We start from the raw sequence: 16,969 nt of genomic DNA on the forward strand, positions 1-16,969 counted from the left end.
AGAAATGGAAATTCCATGTTTTGAACTGTTAGTGTTAGTATGAGAAGCCAAATTCATATCATGCAAATTCAGATTAGAAAATTTTATATTAGCATCCACAGATGCTATACATACATACAAAGAGTTTACTTCCAATTTCTAATTTTGACCAAGAAAAACCAAAAAAGGAACTATCCTTCTGGCTATCTAGCTACATCACCTTGGTCTTTGCTGAAAATAGTAGAAATAATAACTCATATGAAATTCCTCTTATGTCTCAGTCTTCCATTTAGACACAGTGGTATTAGATATCCCTGCCACAGTGATATCCACTGCTGCAATTTCAATAAAAAGAGCCTACTTTAACAGAGCTAGTCTGGTGTGATGGCATGAAGTGAAATGGGAATGGAAATTTTTTCATTCTTCTCTTACCCAGAGCATCCAATTAAAATATCACCATTTAATTAACAACTGGTAATTGCCGGCTAGAATAAATAGAAATGAATGGTGAAGACTATATAACAAACAAAGCATTAGCAACTGTTGACACCTGAAAATGCATTCTGGGAAAAACTCTTTTGTTGTGCGACAAGTTGATTGGCATATCAGCACCTCAGAATGTGACTTCAGCACACATTAATAGGCGAAGAGGCATTTCAAGTCATTTACAAATACAGTTATCCCTTCCATATCTGACTTTCCTTATCACAGTTTCGATACCTTTCATGTTGTCATAAGAATTTAAATGGGAATTTGAGGGGAGTTTTGTAGAAGCCACAGACAAAATGCACAGACATTTTGTGCGCAGACAGCACAGAAAAAGTTTAGAAATTCAAAAAATGCATAAAATATATGTATAGCATCATTTAATACCAATATATTTTATGTTTTAATATCATAAATATGCACATTTTTCTTCTCTGATATGAAAGGAGGGCCAAAATATTTAAGCAGATTTTCCAGATCACAAGGCCTTTGTGCTCCTGAACCCCACAATGTAGAAAGGATAGCTGTATTTATTAGATGCAGGTGACGGGAAGGATTCATGACAGAATGAAAAGATAAGTGATGATTCTATAGGAAAATAGAGATTGATGAAAAATGGAGTTCTTGGCCCATAGAAGCGGAAACTCAGTGGAGTCCCATTGGTGAGAGAGTACCAGCCTAGAGAACAGGGTCTAGGCTATATCTCTGAATCCCCAACACTTAATTCAAGAATCATATGTTCCCCTGGTAAGGAAGTGGAGGAAGGCAGGAATGATGGATATTGTGGGAAGGGGATGTTGAGGGGAAGGGAGAAGAATATAGCGTTTGGCCAGATAGGAAAATACAAAGAAATTTCTGGAGGGAATGACCACTAAATAATCAATCAACAAGGGTTTATTGAGTACTTACTATGTGCTAGGATAAAAAGACACCAAAAAAGGCCTTACTTGTTTAGGAGCTTTCCTTCCCTTAGACAGATTGGAGGGATAATAAAACCTTCTTGGAGGAGGTAGCAGAAGATCTGAATTAGAAAACCTAAAGGATATATAACTGCCATGCACTTAATACTAAATTTGTTTTTCATTTGAAAGATTTTTAATAGACTGGTCAAGTGGATGTTTTATTTTTAATAAAAATGTGCATCACAGAATGTCAGAATTGAAACAGACTCCAGAAATATTTTAGTCTATGTTCACCAAAAATCTTATATATATTTTACCAGACAAATGGTCATCCAATGTTCACTTAAAGGCCTTCAATAAGAGTTGGGGGAGGGACATTGATTTCTCCCTGAGCTGGCTCTTTTCACTTTAGAGATGATTCTAATTATTCTTCAATTTCTCCTTACATTTAGCCTGAATCTGTTTGTTGCAACTTTCATCCATTTGTCCTTCTCCTTTACCTTGGGACCAAGAAAACCAAGTTCAGTCTGTCTTTCATATGGCAGCCCTTAAAACATTTTTATACCTCAATACCACTTTGTATTCCCATTCTTTGTTCAACCTTTACCACCCAGAATGTTATTTTTCATTCATTCATTTAATTCGGTATGGTTATTTTTTTAAAAGACATATTGTGAGGTACATACTCATATACTAGAAATGCTTTTTCAATTCTTTAAAATGGGTAGGTTGCACCAAACACCCTTTTAAAGTTTTCCCAATCTATGTTCCTATATCTACTTACACAATATAGAAATACATAAGATAACACATTTTAAAAATTTACTCTTATACCCTGAAGAATTTCCATACTTGAGAGCTTTCTAAGCACTCCCTTCCCTTATATATAGATCACTGCCCATCCACTGCTCTCATTCTATGTTGATCTAGTCCACATCTTTCTATAAATCTTCTCTAGATCCCTTCCAATCAATTGGGAGACTTTCTTTGGTTCTTTTAATATTTTATAAACTATTTCACTGAAGTTTAAAGATCAGTTTTGAATTCTTCACATAGCTAGGCAACTATCTGTCTCTAATTTTGGAACAATCTATAAATCTAATCATGGTAACCGTCTCAACTCTACAAACAGAGGACAAATATTTATCTTTTTCCAAAACATCTTTGCAACAGTCACAGCTCATAAAGAGGCAGCACCTTTATACTACATTCCTGCCATTATTTGAATAATTATCTTTCCTGGGAAACAAATCTCTATTCTTGGTTCCTATCTGAGCAAAGACCATCCCCAACTAGAAGCATTTTTGTTCCTTGGGTATTCATGTAAATATGTTCACACGTGTTTTAAAATCCCAAACCAAATAAGGTAAACCATATGTTACTAAAAACAATCATTAATATCAAGAAAAACTTTATGTGTTATAATATTTTTTGTTAACAGCTAACAGAGAAAGACACTTCCAAATGAGGATTTTTATGGCCAATTTCACAGAGCACCAGAAAGCACAAAAAATACAAAGAACATTCCATACATTCTCTTTTGTATTTCACAACAATATTGAGAAGTAGATATTCCAAGTATTATCATTCCTCTTTTTGAAATAGGAAACTGAGGCTGAGAGATTAAGTGACTTGTCCAGGGTAATATATTGATAAGAACAGAAGTTGGACCCCAGGTCTTTCTGACACCAGACCCAGAACTCTCTCCATTATCCCACACTGACTTTTAAGGGTAGTATAATATTACTAGTAGAGTACATACACTTAAAAAATAAAGCCTGTTCTTAAAATAACAGGCAGAATTTGAAACCAGAAATTTTCTTGATATTACATTTGTAGATGAAAAAAAAGCCTGATATTTTCTTAACACTGCAACAGAAGTCTTTCTCTTCATTTTCTTATTGATAATTAAAAAAGACTAGTAAGGAGTCAGTTGGATGGCTTAGTGAATAGAGTGGTGGGCTTCGAGTCAGAAAAATCAGAGTTCAAATATGCCTTCAGATATTTACGAGTGTGTGACCCTAGACAGGTCATTTAATCTGTTCATCATAATCCACTGAAGATGGAAATAGCAAACCACTCTTTGCCAAGAAACGTCATGGAGAGCATGGTCTATGGGATCATAAAGGTAAGAATTACTGATTGACACAACAACAATAATATTAAGTAAGTCTTTGGTTAGAATTCATGGTAATAGGAAAATATGACATGAGGAATCTGGTTTGATCATTTCCAACAAATAATATAATGATTTAAATATTTTAAAACAAAGTTGTAGACATGTCACCAAGTTGCCATTAAAACTTTACATGGTTTAAAGGTACTATATAAGGCCCTTATGACTTTAGATGAATATATTTATATAAATACTAAGGCTTCAGTTTCATTGAGTTATTTTTGGAGTGAATTCTGTATCTATTTCCTGAACCTTTGTAGCACAGCACCAGATTTTGGTCTATGAAACAGTAGATACTTAATCAATGGTTGTGGAACTAAATTGTGTTTTGAAACTATCCGTGCCTTGCCAGACAAATTTACAATACCTTTTTAGTACACTGTGACCTGGTAGCTAAACTAGTATGATTCTGGTTAATCTGTTAGTCTAGTGACCTTCAGACCTTCCATTCTCAAATGAGTTCAGTGTCTGGCTCATGGTCTTGCCACCCCAACTCTTGCTCTCATTGTAGTGTATTTCAACATACTACTCCCTCATATACCCTAACTTCCTATTCCTTAATTTACTAATTTTCCATGATTTCCTTCTCATCTCTTCCTCAGCTACATTCAGAAAAGTCATATCATTCATCTTGCCTTTTATCAACAAAACATATTCCACTTCCATGTTCATGAAGGGTGAAATTCTTTTATCTGAGCATTATCTTCTGTCATTATATATATATATATATATATATTTTTTACTAAACAGTTCTTAATTTCCTTAATCCTCACAGTGACTTCTAATCCTCAAGCAATCATAACCCCTGTAACTGGCTACACTTTCTTTAATTCAATTGTTTGGTGAATCAGCTCAACTCTATCTTCTCATCTTCTCTCAGGACTCTTTCCTCCTTTTATTATTATTGATCTCGCCCTGCCAAGCTATGACTTTAGACTACTACTTCCATGTAGTGCCTTCACTCCTATTCATCAGATGTTAAATTAAACTGGAGAAAATCACAAAATCATGCTGATTGGGTCTACTATTAATGTATGTTACATAATCTCAATTGCATTGTGATTGTAGCAAGACAAACCATTTATACTTTCCTAAAGAGTTTACAATCCCATTCACCACAGTAGCTTTTCCAAACCTTTTTACCCTTCCTCAAGCTTTGACATCTTTATCCACTATCCTATCAGCTAAAGACTGCCTCATACTTCACTGAAAAAAATGGGTCCATCCATACAAAACTTTCAATACTCCCCTTTGCCTCATCTCATGTCACTCAGATGTCTCCCCTATTATCGTCACTCCTTTTTCACACAAAGAGATAGCTTCTCCTTGGCAAGAGAAACCCCTCTCTCTACATGTAACTTTGAATCCATTCCTTTCCATTTCCTCCAAGAGATTGTTTCCTCTCTCATTCCTACTCTCTCAGTAACCCTCAATCTTTTTCTCTCTATGAGCTGCTTCCTACTATCTGCAAGCATTCTTTAAAAAAAAATAATCTTCACTTGATTTGACCATCTCCATTTAGTTATTGTTCTATATCACTCTTCTTCATGGGAGACTTTAAGAAGCTAAAAAAGGAAATGGAGGCACCAACTGTAAATGTCTTTGGCATGGCTATTGTTTTTCTTCTACACTGTCTTGCCTGGTGATCTCATCAGTTCTCATGAATGCATTTATCATTTCAATGCAGATGGTTTTTTGGTTTATTTATCTGACCTTAAAATCTCTGCTGACCTCCTGTCTTGAGTAATCTACTATCTTTTGAACATTTTGTACTAGATGGCCTGTAGACATCCAAAACTCAACCTGTCAAAAAATGAACTCATTAACTTTCCCCTTTCAGTCTTCCTTGCTTTCTAATTTTCCTATTAGTTTCAAAGGTCCTATCATACTACAAACCATTAAACTAGGCTTATAATCTAGATGTCATTCTTTTTTTTTCAGGTACAATTATTTCTTTTTATTTGGTTATATTTATTTATTGAAGGGGGCTTCTATTTGGCAAGGAAGTTAGTGGGTTGTGATAAATAAAAGAAAAGAGCATTAATAATTAAAAAAACAGAAGGAAGAAAACAAAGTCAAGGGGACATTGGTGGAATAATTTTGTTATCAGTGCTGATTTCCTTTAGAATCATCACTAAATATTAATGGTTCACATTTTGGTTCTTTGCTCAGTTAATGAAGAGAAATGACTAGGCCATTCATTCTTTAAACAGTCATCCTGTACAGAAGTTGGTAAACCAAGGGCCAAATCCCCTAAGAATGGTTTTTAAGAATTATTAGAATAATAAAAATTAACATTTATATAGCGTTTACTATGTGCCAGGCACTTCACTAGTTATCAGCTTATTTGGTCCTCATTAAACAATAAAATTTCATATTAAAATGTAAAAAATATTTTTAGTTGGCTCCTCAGGTTTGTTGAATCCTGATCAAGGTGTCATTCTTGACTCATGATCCTCTTTTTCTATTCACTCTATTGCCCAAACCTGTCAATTTTATCTTTACAACACTTCTTGAATATGTTCCCTTCTTTCCTCTGACACCAGCATTACCCTGATGCAGGCCTTCATTAACTCAATCTGAACTGTCTTAGTCTATTCATGAGTATGCTTACCTCCAGTCTCCCCATTCTGGACTCAACTAAGTAGATTCCACTGATCCACTAAGCTTCAAAATGATCTTCCTAAAGTGGTTCCCTATTGCCTCAAGATTCATACTTGGCTTTTAAGCCTTTACAATCTGACCCCTTCCTACCTTTTTACATTTAACTTCCTCCCACATATTCTTATTCCCCTTCACAGATTCCAAGATTTGACAACACTGGTCCTCTTGTCATCTTCCTGTCCTGTGCACATTCACTCATTTTTTTCATTCTTGTAATATCCCTTTTCACTTCAAACTTCTGACTTTCTTTGGCTTTCTCCAAGGCTAAAATCCAATCTCACCTCATGCAAAAGACTTTTCTTGGGTGTCTCTTCTCCCTGTTTTCCACTGCTGGTGTCTTCTTTCTGAGATTATTTCCTATTTATACTTTATATATCTTGAATGTACATAATTATTTGCATACTGTCTCCTTTCCATTAGAATGTGAACTTCTTTTTTTTAATATTTTATTTTATTTTATTTAATAATAACTTTATATTGACAGAATCCATGTCAGGGTAATTTTTTTTACAACATTATCCCTTGCACTCGTTTCTGTTCCGATTTTTTCCCTCCCTCCCTCCACCCCCTCCCCTAGATGGCAAGCAGTCCTATACATGTTAGATATGTTGCAGTATATCCTAGATACAATATATGCGTGCAGAACTGAACAATTCTCTTGTTGCACAGGGAGAATTGGATTCAGAAGGTAAAAATAACCCAGGAAGAAAAACAAAAATGCAAATAGTTCAGAATGTGAACTTCTTAAAGGCAGACTTTGTATTTGCCTTTGTATTCTTAGTATTTAGTATAGTGTCTGGTATATAATAAGGACTTAATAAAAGCTTATTGACTGACTAATTAAAACCACTCTCACCGAAATCCCCAACTTCTCTGCATTTATCAATGTATCTTCCTGAGGTGAACTGCCAAATCCAGTTCATATTGAATAATGTGAAATTTAATCTATTGTTAATTCATCCATCCTGTCTCCAATATAGTTAGCATCTTTAAAGAAAGTCATAACAACCTTTGAGACAACATAGATGGAAACTTAGCTTTCCCAGACTGTCTTATTACCATAAGTTAAGAAGTTAAGCTTTCCAGCAGTCATCAAAACCATTTAGAATTGGCTAAGAAATAGAACAATCAATCAGTGGAATAGTTTAGGTTCACAGGACAAAAAGTTAACAACTATAGTAATCTATTTTTTGATAAACCCATAAACCCTAGTTTGGGGGATAAAAATTCACTATTTGACAAAAAGTGCTGGGAAAATTGGAAACTAGTATGGCAGAAAGTAGGCATTTACCCATTCCTAACACCATATGCCAAGATAAGGTCAAAATGGGTTCATGATCTTGACATAAAGAGTGATATTATAAAGAAATTAGAAGAACAAAGTATAATTTCTCTCTCAGATCTGTAGAGAAGGAATGAATTTGTGACCAAAGAATAACTAGAGATCATTATTAATCACAAAATGGAAAATGTTGATTATATCAAGTTAAAAAGTTTTTGTACAAACAAAACTAATGCCAAGTTTAGACAAGATTAGAAGGGAAGCAATAAACTGGGAAAACATTTTTATAGTTAAAGGTTCTGATAAAGGCCTCATTTCCAAAATATATAGGGAATTGATTCCAATTTATAAGAAATGAAGCCATTCTCCAATTGATAAATGGTCAAAGGATATGAACAGAAGATTTTCAGATGAAGAAATTAAGCCATTTCTTAAATCACTATTGATCAGAGAAATGCAAATTAAGACAACTCTGAGGTACCACTACACATCTCTCAGATTGGCTAAGATAACAGGAAAATCAATGACGAATGTTGGAGGGGATGTGGGAAAACTGAGATAATTAATTAATACATTGATTAATACATTGTTGGTGGAGTTGTGAACTGATCCAACCATTCTGGAGAGCAATTTGGAACTATGCTCCAAAGGTTATCAAACTGTGCATACCCATATCCAGCAATATTTCTACTTGGAAACTGAATGGCTTGCCCATCAGTTAGAGAATGGATAAATAAGTTATGGTATGTGAATGTTATGGAGTATTATTGTTCAATAAGAAATGACCAGCAGGATGATTTCAGAAAGGCGTGGAGAAACTTACATGAACTGATGCTGAGTGAAATGAGCAGAAGTAGGAGATCATTGTACACAGCAACAGCAAAATTATACAATGACCAATTCTAATAGATGTGGCTCTTCTCAACAATGAGACAATTCAGACAAGTTCTAATGATCTTGTGATGAAGAGAGTCATCAATACCCACAGAGAGGTGGGTGTGGGAACTGAGTGTGAATCACAATACAGCAATCTCATTCTTTTTGTTATTTGCTTGAATCTAATTATCTTTCTCATTTTTTTTCTTTTTGACTTGATTTTTCTTGTGCAGCATGATAATTATATAAATATGTTTACACATATTGGATTTAACATATATTTTTACCATGTTTAACATATATTGGATTACTTGCCTGGGATGAGGGAAGGATGAGGAGATGGGGGGAATTGGAACACAAGATTTTGCAAAGGTTAATGTTGAAAAATTATCTATATATATCTTTTGAATAATAAAAAGCTTTAATAAAAAAAAGAAAGAAAAAAGAAGTTACATTTTCCTAGACTATCTTGATTGGCATATCTTTAGGCAGGTCTGGGACCTGGCCTGCCACCTGGCTCCCAGACCCTTCCTCTTTACTTTGTACCTTCACAACCCCCAAAGCTACATTTCTCCTATAAAAAATCTATTTACGATGAAAATTTTTGCTAATACTCTTCAGGATTAAGCCTATATGAGGTATTCTCTTTCTCTCCCTCATAGTGCCTTCCTTCTAATAACACCACTTTCTTTACTCTAGCTAACTGGTTAATGTAACCTTCCAGATAATGGCTTTCTCCCATTTCATGGAGTATTTCTCTTGGTTAATTGTGATTTCCCTTGAGGGAACTTGTCTTTTCCTTTTTCTATCTATATGATCTCCCAACTCTATTTCATAGTTACCATTCCTGCTCTCTATTGTATTCCTCATTTTGTCTGAAGCCCTTTCCCCTAAATAAATCTACCTTTTGTCAAGAAGAATGACCTTGTGAATTTGTCACATGTTTATTTTGAACTAGATATTGCTACCTCACCACATCACACAATAAGCATTTATTTAAATGTTTATTTATTGATTAATGCATGTTTCCTTCCTTCTTCCTTCCAATTTTTGACCTCTCACTCTCCTTCATCTCCCACTGCTGATATTACCTCCACAACCTTTCATGTATATGTCATCTTGATTTATTGTTTTTATCACTAGTTCAGCACCTCATTGACTATGATAATAGCTTCCTAATTTAGGTCTCTGCTCACTGCCATGTCTTTACTTCCCAATGTATCCTCCATATGGCTGCCAAAGACGTCCTAAGTCATGTCACACTCCTGCTTAACACTTCAATGTCTTCTTGTTAGCACTAAGATAAAGTGCTTCCTTACCTTGGCATCAAAAGCTTGCCACAATTTGAGTCCAGTCAACCTTTGTAACCTTATTCTACATTAGTCCCAATATGCAGTTTACATTCCAGTCATATTAAAGTATTAGCTGTTTTTCAATCTCAACATGCTGCCAACTTCCTGGATATATCACAGGACATTCCCCATGCTTAGAATGTTACCCTCTTCCATTTCTTTCTTTCACAATCTTCCTCAGCCCGGGGCTCCTTCCTACGTAAAGCCTACATAAAGCCCCAAATGCCCCTTGAAAAAAGTATATATTCTCTCACCTTCTCACCCCCACCCCCACTCTCTCTCTCTCTCTCTCTCTCTCTCTCTCTCTCTCTCTCTCTCTCTCTCTTTCTCTTCCTCTCTCACACACACACTCTTTCTCTCTCTCCCTCTTCCTAAAGAAGGAAAAAGAAAAAGGGAAAAACCTTAGTCTTAATTCAATAATTGGTTATTAATAAAAGAGAAATAATCATCTCTCTCATTAAAAAAATGAGAGAATGTACAAGGTCCATTTCAGCTCCAATGACTATACATTGACATTCAATAAACAAGATTTGATCAGTGCAAATTGTAAAGAATTTTACTTTTACTTATTACATTTTTGTGTACCTAGCTGACTATAGGCTATTCCCCATGCTTAAAATACTGGGTCATTTCTGATCAAATTATCAGTTTAGAAATAAATTCTTACTTAGTAAAAAATATATGTTTCTTTTGCCAGGTGCAGATCCTTACATTTGTAGAGAGAATCAGATTTTTTTTCCCTGGAATTATGCTGCTAGCAAAAATATATTTAAAAAGGCAGTGAAGCTGGCTTGAGGGAAGAAGTAGGGAGGGGAGACCAATATTTGTCTCTACAGCTTAGATTTTGTCCTGGCTCAAATTCATTTACATACCAAGTCAGGGAGCATTCAAGGTAGTTGTTTGCAAGACAGGGTTATGAAGTCTGCTCAGATATTGGGGTCTGAAAATAAAGGATTCAGTATTAACTTAGAAACATTCTACTTTGTGTGTTGGCTGGATGTAGTAGCTATGACTAAGCCTTTATTAGGAAGAGATTCTAACCACCATCCTTTAGCAGACTGGTGAGACAGTAGACAGATAATCCTGAAGAGACGAAACCCAGAATTGGTGGTAGGGACCAGAGTCCAAAAGACTATGGACCCAGTGGCCATTGCAAACCCACTGGAGATTAATAGAACAACATCCAGCTGAGGCCACGTGCTCACCACACATAAGAAACTATCATGGGACTAGTAGAGTGTTACATGCAGCAGAGATGTCGCACACAGGGGAACACAATCTCAATTAGAATAGCATGATGAAATCAGAAGACATTTGTGATTGGATAACTGTGTTAGCCTTCCATGAAGGTATCTTAGCTATACTTTTCTCTAAATAAATATGCATGTTACTACTCATGCACTGACAATATGCTTATTTATCTCTCAGATTTATGGGTGAGAGGTGATGTTCTCTTGTGACTTTATGTATCTATTTTTACTATTTGTTAAATATCTGTGCTTTGAACCATTTATGATCTCCAGACGATTAGAAAAACCCACACATCAATAGAGATTCATGAACCACTGATTTGAGTGATTGTGTACTCAAAGAGTACACCGGGCCCAAAAGAGCAATTTTAGGGAGTGTTGTGAGGGGGAATGTGCTACATTTGCAACTTTTATGTTTTCCTTAGCTGTTGGTTTTAAAATCATTAAAAGGTTTGAAGAATATTGAAAACACTGCAATGAAGGTGCTATCATTCAAATAGAAATTCATTATCTGGGAGCTGGGAATTTGAAATCCTTTTCAAAATTCCAATGGAACTTCATTCCATTTAGGGAGTACTAGGTAGTTCAGTGATTAAAGGACTGTGCCTGGAATCAGGAAGTCCTGAGTTTAAATCTGACCTCAGATACTTACTAACTGTGTGACCCTAGCCAAGTTACTTAAATTCTGTTTGCTTTCCAGGGTTGTTGCAAGGATTAAATGAGATAAAAATTGTAAAGATCTTCACATGGTGCATAGCATATAATAAACATATGTAAATGTTAGCTATTATTACCATTATTATTAAATTGTGTCTGACCCTGGAAGCAAATCTGGCTGCACTTTTTTTCAAAATCTGACAATAGTAAAATAGAAAATTTTTAGCAAAATGCTTAAGCATGTTCTTAAAATATACTTCATAAATATACAAATTGTTGCAAATTGAAGTGCTTAAAAGAAAAATAGAAGCCAATGGGTTGTACTGATTTTCAGTTATGCATTTCAAATTATTAAAAGGAAAATATCAGATAAATTTCTATCAATTGTTCCAATTGACCAAAGTAGGATTTCTCTTTACTTCTAAGTTTCTTAAAAAAAATTACTTTTGTCAATTTTTAAAAATTTAATAGTATTTTATTTTTCCAATTACAAAAGATAATTTTCATCATTCATTTTTTGAAAGATTTTGGGTTTCAAAATTTTTCCCTCCTTTTCTCTGCTCCCCCCTCTACCTGATGGCAAGTGATCTGGTATAGGTTATATATATATATATACATATACATATATATATATATATATAGTCATGTAAAATATACTTTCTACATTAATCATGTTGTAAAAGAAGAAAGAACAAAAGGAAACACACATATGACACACACACAAAGACCAAAACAAAGTAAAAATAGTAATGTTTCAATATATATTCAGATGCCAAAAATTCTTTCCCTGGATTACTGTCATTTTAAACTTCAGATAATAGAATATCAGTCCTAGAATCACAGAAGACCTGGGTTCAGATTCAGCTTTAGACATTAGTTATATGTTCCTGGGCAAGTCACTTACTCCTGTTTGTCTCAGTTTCCTCCTTTGTAAAGTGAGCTGAAGAAGGAAATGGCAAACTACTCCAGGATCTTTGCCAAGAAAACCACAAAAAGTCAGACAAGACCTGAATGACTAAACAAAATTTTTAAAATAAAAATCCACTTGGGGGAAACGCATTAAAATTTAGTTTTAATGAATACCTTTTTCCTTGAAATGATCAAGGAATTCTGTTCCTGCAACAATAAAAGAAGCTCAGGGCAAAACTAGGTATCCTGAAAATCATGACATATAGAGAGAATAGTTCAACAAGATATTTCAAGAATGTTGCAAAATGATCAAGTAATCACAGAACAAGATGTGAATAAAAAAGAGAGAATATACAAAACGATGATCAAGAAGCATATTTCTTTCCCTTTTTATCTGTAGCCTAGAAATATCACTTACTTTTGTTGTGTCTTTCTTCTAGGCAACCTGCACTTCAGGCTCTACAGCTAAGTGGTGGTCAAATCCACTAAGACAGCACACTGACTATTCCACTTATGTCTTTTCATTTCCTTAAAAATAAATAGTACAGTCTGACAGCCACAACTATGCAGAGACTTCCTGTTACTCAGGACATTTTCTAGGACCTTTGCATAGATATCAGTGAAACTATTGATGTTAATTTGATATTCAGAGTTCATGGGAACTTTTAAGTATGTGTTACTTGTCATTCTTATTTTAATTTTTAAGCTACCAAGTTCCATTACAAAAGATCTGTACAATAAAATTTCATTTCCACTATTGATACATATATTTTGATTCTGTGTGCTAATACATGCTACTACATATAATGTAACATAAATATATTAGCATTTTGGATAGTTATAAAGGCAGTTTGGTTATAAGGATGGTGAACTGGACTTGGAGCAGCAGTGTCAGAAAACCTCTATTCAAATTGTACCTTACACTCTTACTCTCTATGTGATCAGCGTCTTAAACTTTTTTTTAAAAATTTGTTTGTGGAAAAGTATAAATATAAAGCTACTTTCATCTTCAAAGAAAAATACATTTGCTTCCAGTAAATAATAATAAAAGCTGCAAAACACATTTCTACAATGCCTTAATTTTTCTTTTTTTTAATAATAGATTTTTATTTTCAAAATACATGCAAATATAGTTTTCAACATTCACCCTTGCAAAACCTTGTGTTCCAAATTTCTATTCCTCCCATCCCCTTAGCTCACTCCCCTAGACATTCATAGTAATTCAATATAGGTTAAATTGCATATGTTATATACATGTTTCCACATTTATCATGCTGCACACACACACAAAAAAATCAGATCAAAAAAAAAAAAAAAGAAAAGAAAAAATTATAAAGAAAAAAGCAAGCAAGAGAATAACAACAAAAAAGGTGAAAATACCATATTGCATCTACATTCAATTTTCAAAATCCTCTTTCTGGATGCAGATGGTTCTCTCTAAAAACAAGTCTATTAGAATTGAGTGCTTTTGGATTTAATTATTGCATATATAAGAAATTAATGTTACTTTTATCATAGTAGTTTTCATCTTGGGAAAATTTAATTTGGAAATTAAATATTCTTTGAGCTATAAAGGTATGTAACAATATTAAAGATAAATGATTTTAAATGATATACTATTAACACTTTAAATTTCGTAGAATCATAGAACTTCAGAATTGGAAGGGATCTGACCTCTAATCTGGCATCTCCAAATGCCTGTTGATCATCTCAAACCAAATGGGTCATAGTCATCTTAAATCAACTTTTCTAAAAGTGAACTCATTATCTTCCTGCTCCTGCAACCCTCTTCCCTATCCTGCCTTCTAAATTTCCTGTTCCGTTCTTATGAAGGTCTTCCCAGTCATCCAGATTTGTAATCTATATGTGATCTTGACTCCTTGCTCTTTCACTCTCACCCCAACCCCTAATCTATCAGTTGCAAGTCCTGTCATTCCGACTTTCAAAACTTTTTTTTTAATAGTCCTCTTTCTCCCTCTCTTGCTGCTACCACTTCAGTACAGATCCTTATGACTTTATTCCTGGATTATTGTAATAGTCTACTATTCTTCACCTTTACTCAAGTCTCTCTCCATTCTAGACCCTTGTCTATTTAACTCTAAAAATTGATCTTCCTAAAGATCAACTCAGAATATGTCACTTCTTATTCAATCAATGCTTCCAGGATCAAATGGGGAATTTTATTTGGCTTTCAAAGCTTTCAGTAATGTAGACACTTGGTTTTGCAAGGGTCAATGCTGGGAAAATTACCTATGCATATGCTTTGTAAATAAAAAGCTTTAATAAAAATAAAAATAAAAAACTTAGGCTCTTTCTTTCTATTCTTATATTTTATACCTTCCTTCCCCTACCTTCATTCCACTATGATTCAGTGCCACTGGCCTTCTTACTGCTCCTTATATTAAACATTCCATCTCTCAATTAATTATTTTCATGTGTCATCCATACTTGAAATGAGGTCTCTCTCTCTCTCTCCTCACCCCTGCTGCCTGGGTTTCTTGACTTCCTCTAAGTCTCAACTGAAGTCCTACCTAATATAAGAAGTCTTTCCCTATCCCCTTGATTCTACTCCTTCCCTCTGTTGATTATCTCTAATTATCCTGTCTGTATCTTGACCCCATTGGACTATGATCTCCTTCAGAGCAGAGGCTGTTTTGTGCTTTTCTTTGTATGCCCAGCATTTAGCACAGAGCTTGTGGACTGACTTGGAGGGCATCTGATGTAACTCATGCTGAACAAGAATTCCCAAGTGAGATCAGACAATTTTCTTGAAGACTTCAATTAGAAGGAATCTACTATCTCCCGATTCAGTTCATTTGACTCTTTTATAATTTTAATGGTTAGAAAGTTTTCCCTTATGCTTTGGCTGAAATCCTCCTGTGAAACATTGTTCTTTGTTCTAGCTCTGGAAACAAGCAAAATAAATCTTCAACCTTCATCTTACTGTCCTTAAAATATGTAAAAATTTATCATATTTTCAAATTCTTTTTCTCTTACTAAATTGGATATAGTCTAAGATTCTGACTTTTTTTTTCCTCTCCATTTATCATGGTTTTCAATCTGCCCAGTTTAGCCCTAAATTTTTCCTTATTGTTACAATTTTTTTTCTCTTTCCTTAGTTCCCTTTCCTATTTCCTTCCCTTCTTCTCCCTTCCCATCCTCCTTGACAAAAATCCATTATCTTCAACTTCTACTTCTGTATATAAGACTTCTGTAGAGTACATCTCCAGATGAGACAAACTGAGATCCAGATATGTATTTGTTCTTGCTCATTAAGCTTTTACTAGCAGAATGAATAGAGTGCTGGGCCTAAAGTTAGGAGTAATTGAATTCAAATCCAGCCTCAGATACTTATTAGCTTTGTGACCCTAGATAAGTCACTTAACCCTATTTGCCTCAGTTCCTCATCTGTAAAATGAACTGAAGAAGGAAATTGCAAATTGCTTCAATATCTTTGCCAAGAAAACCCCCAAAGGGGTCACAGAGTCAAACATGACTGTAACAACTGGACAACATTTAGATGTTCTAGCAGCACTTCAAATTCAATATGTCCAAAACATCACTTAGCATCTTCTCATTTCTGTAAGTGATTGGCATCATCCAGTTACCCAGGCTTGAAATCTCCATATTGTTCTTGTCATTGTATTTTCTTTCTCCTTCTTCCACCTCCTTCTGCTCCTCTCCCTCCTTTTCCCCCTTTCTCCTCCTCCAATCAATTACAAGTTCCTATTGACTGTCCCCAATAGATAGTCCTTGGACATAGCCTCAGCTAAATAAATGAACCAAATCAATGAATTAATCTTTTAGTAATATTTAACATTCATTAATCCATTTGACTTTGTAACACTAAAAATATTCCTATTTTACAGACCAAAGACTGAGACATTGAAATTATAACTAAGTCTTCAGGAAGGAAGATCTGAGATGAAAACCTAAATCTTTGGATAGTCAATTTAATGTTTCCATCCACCATGCTGTGCCTTCCATCAATACAGTTTTGGTCTTATCACACTATTTCTCTTCTCTGTCATCATCAGGGGTGTATGTATATATATGTTTATACACACACACACACACACACACACATATATAAACTTTAAAGACATCATTATCTGATTAAGTGTAATTTTTTTCTCTAACTGACCAAGCAATTTATATATTAAGACCAATTTTTTTTTAAATCTTAGTAATTATCTTGAGAGACTCTGAAGTTTATTTATTTCCTAGATTAAGGAAGCATAATATAGATCAAGGGATACTACATTTAGAATCAGAACACCTGAGTTTGAAAAGCCAGTTTTAGCCATATGATCGAAAAAAAATCATTGTTCCATGTCCAAGTTTTCTTATCAACATAAATGGAATAATAAGTGTAACTTGGACAATATTATTATTCCACTTACCTTGTAAAGTTATTACCAGGGTCAAATATATGC

At 34.4% G+C, this 16,969-nt stretch overlaps 1 protein-coding gene across 1 annotated transcript in view; it reads right to left on the minus strand.

The window, feature by feature from the left end:
• Window positions 1-13,028, minus strand: part of HPGDS (hematopoietic prostaglandin D synthase) — a 43,926-nt gene extending 30,898 nt beyond the window's left edge. The window contains exon 1 of the mRNA XM_051966326.1: window positions 12,952-13,028. The gene's annotated coding sequence lies outside the window, so the exon portion shown is untranslated. The remainder of the gene's footprint in view (window positions 1-12,951) is intronic.
• Window positions 13,029-16,969: the final 3,941 nt, after the last annotated feature.

Source organism: Antechinus flavipes, chromosome 6 (assembly GCF_016432865.1).
Source record: "Antechinus flavipes isolate AdamAnt ecotype Samford, QLD, Australia chromosome 6, AdamAnt_v2, whole genome shotgun sequence".
In the NCBI taxonomy this organism is placed as follows: domain Eukaryota; kingdom Metazoa; phylum Chordata; class Mammalia; order Dasyuromorphia; family Dasyuridae; genus Antechinus; species Antechinus flavipes.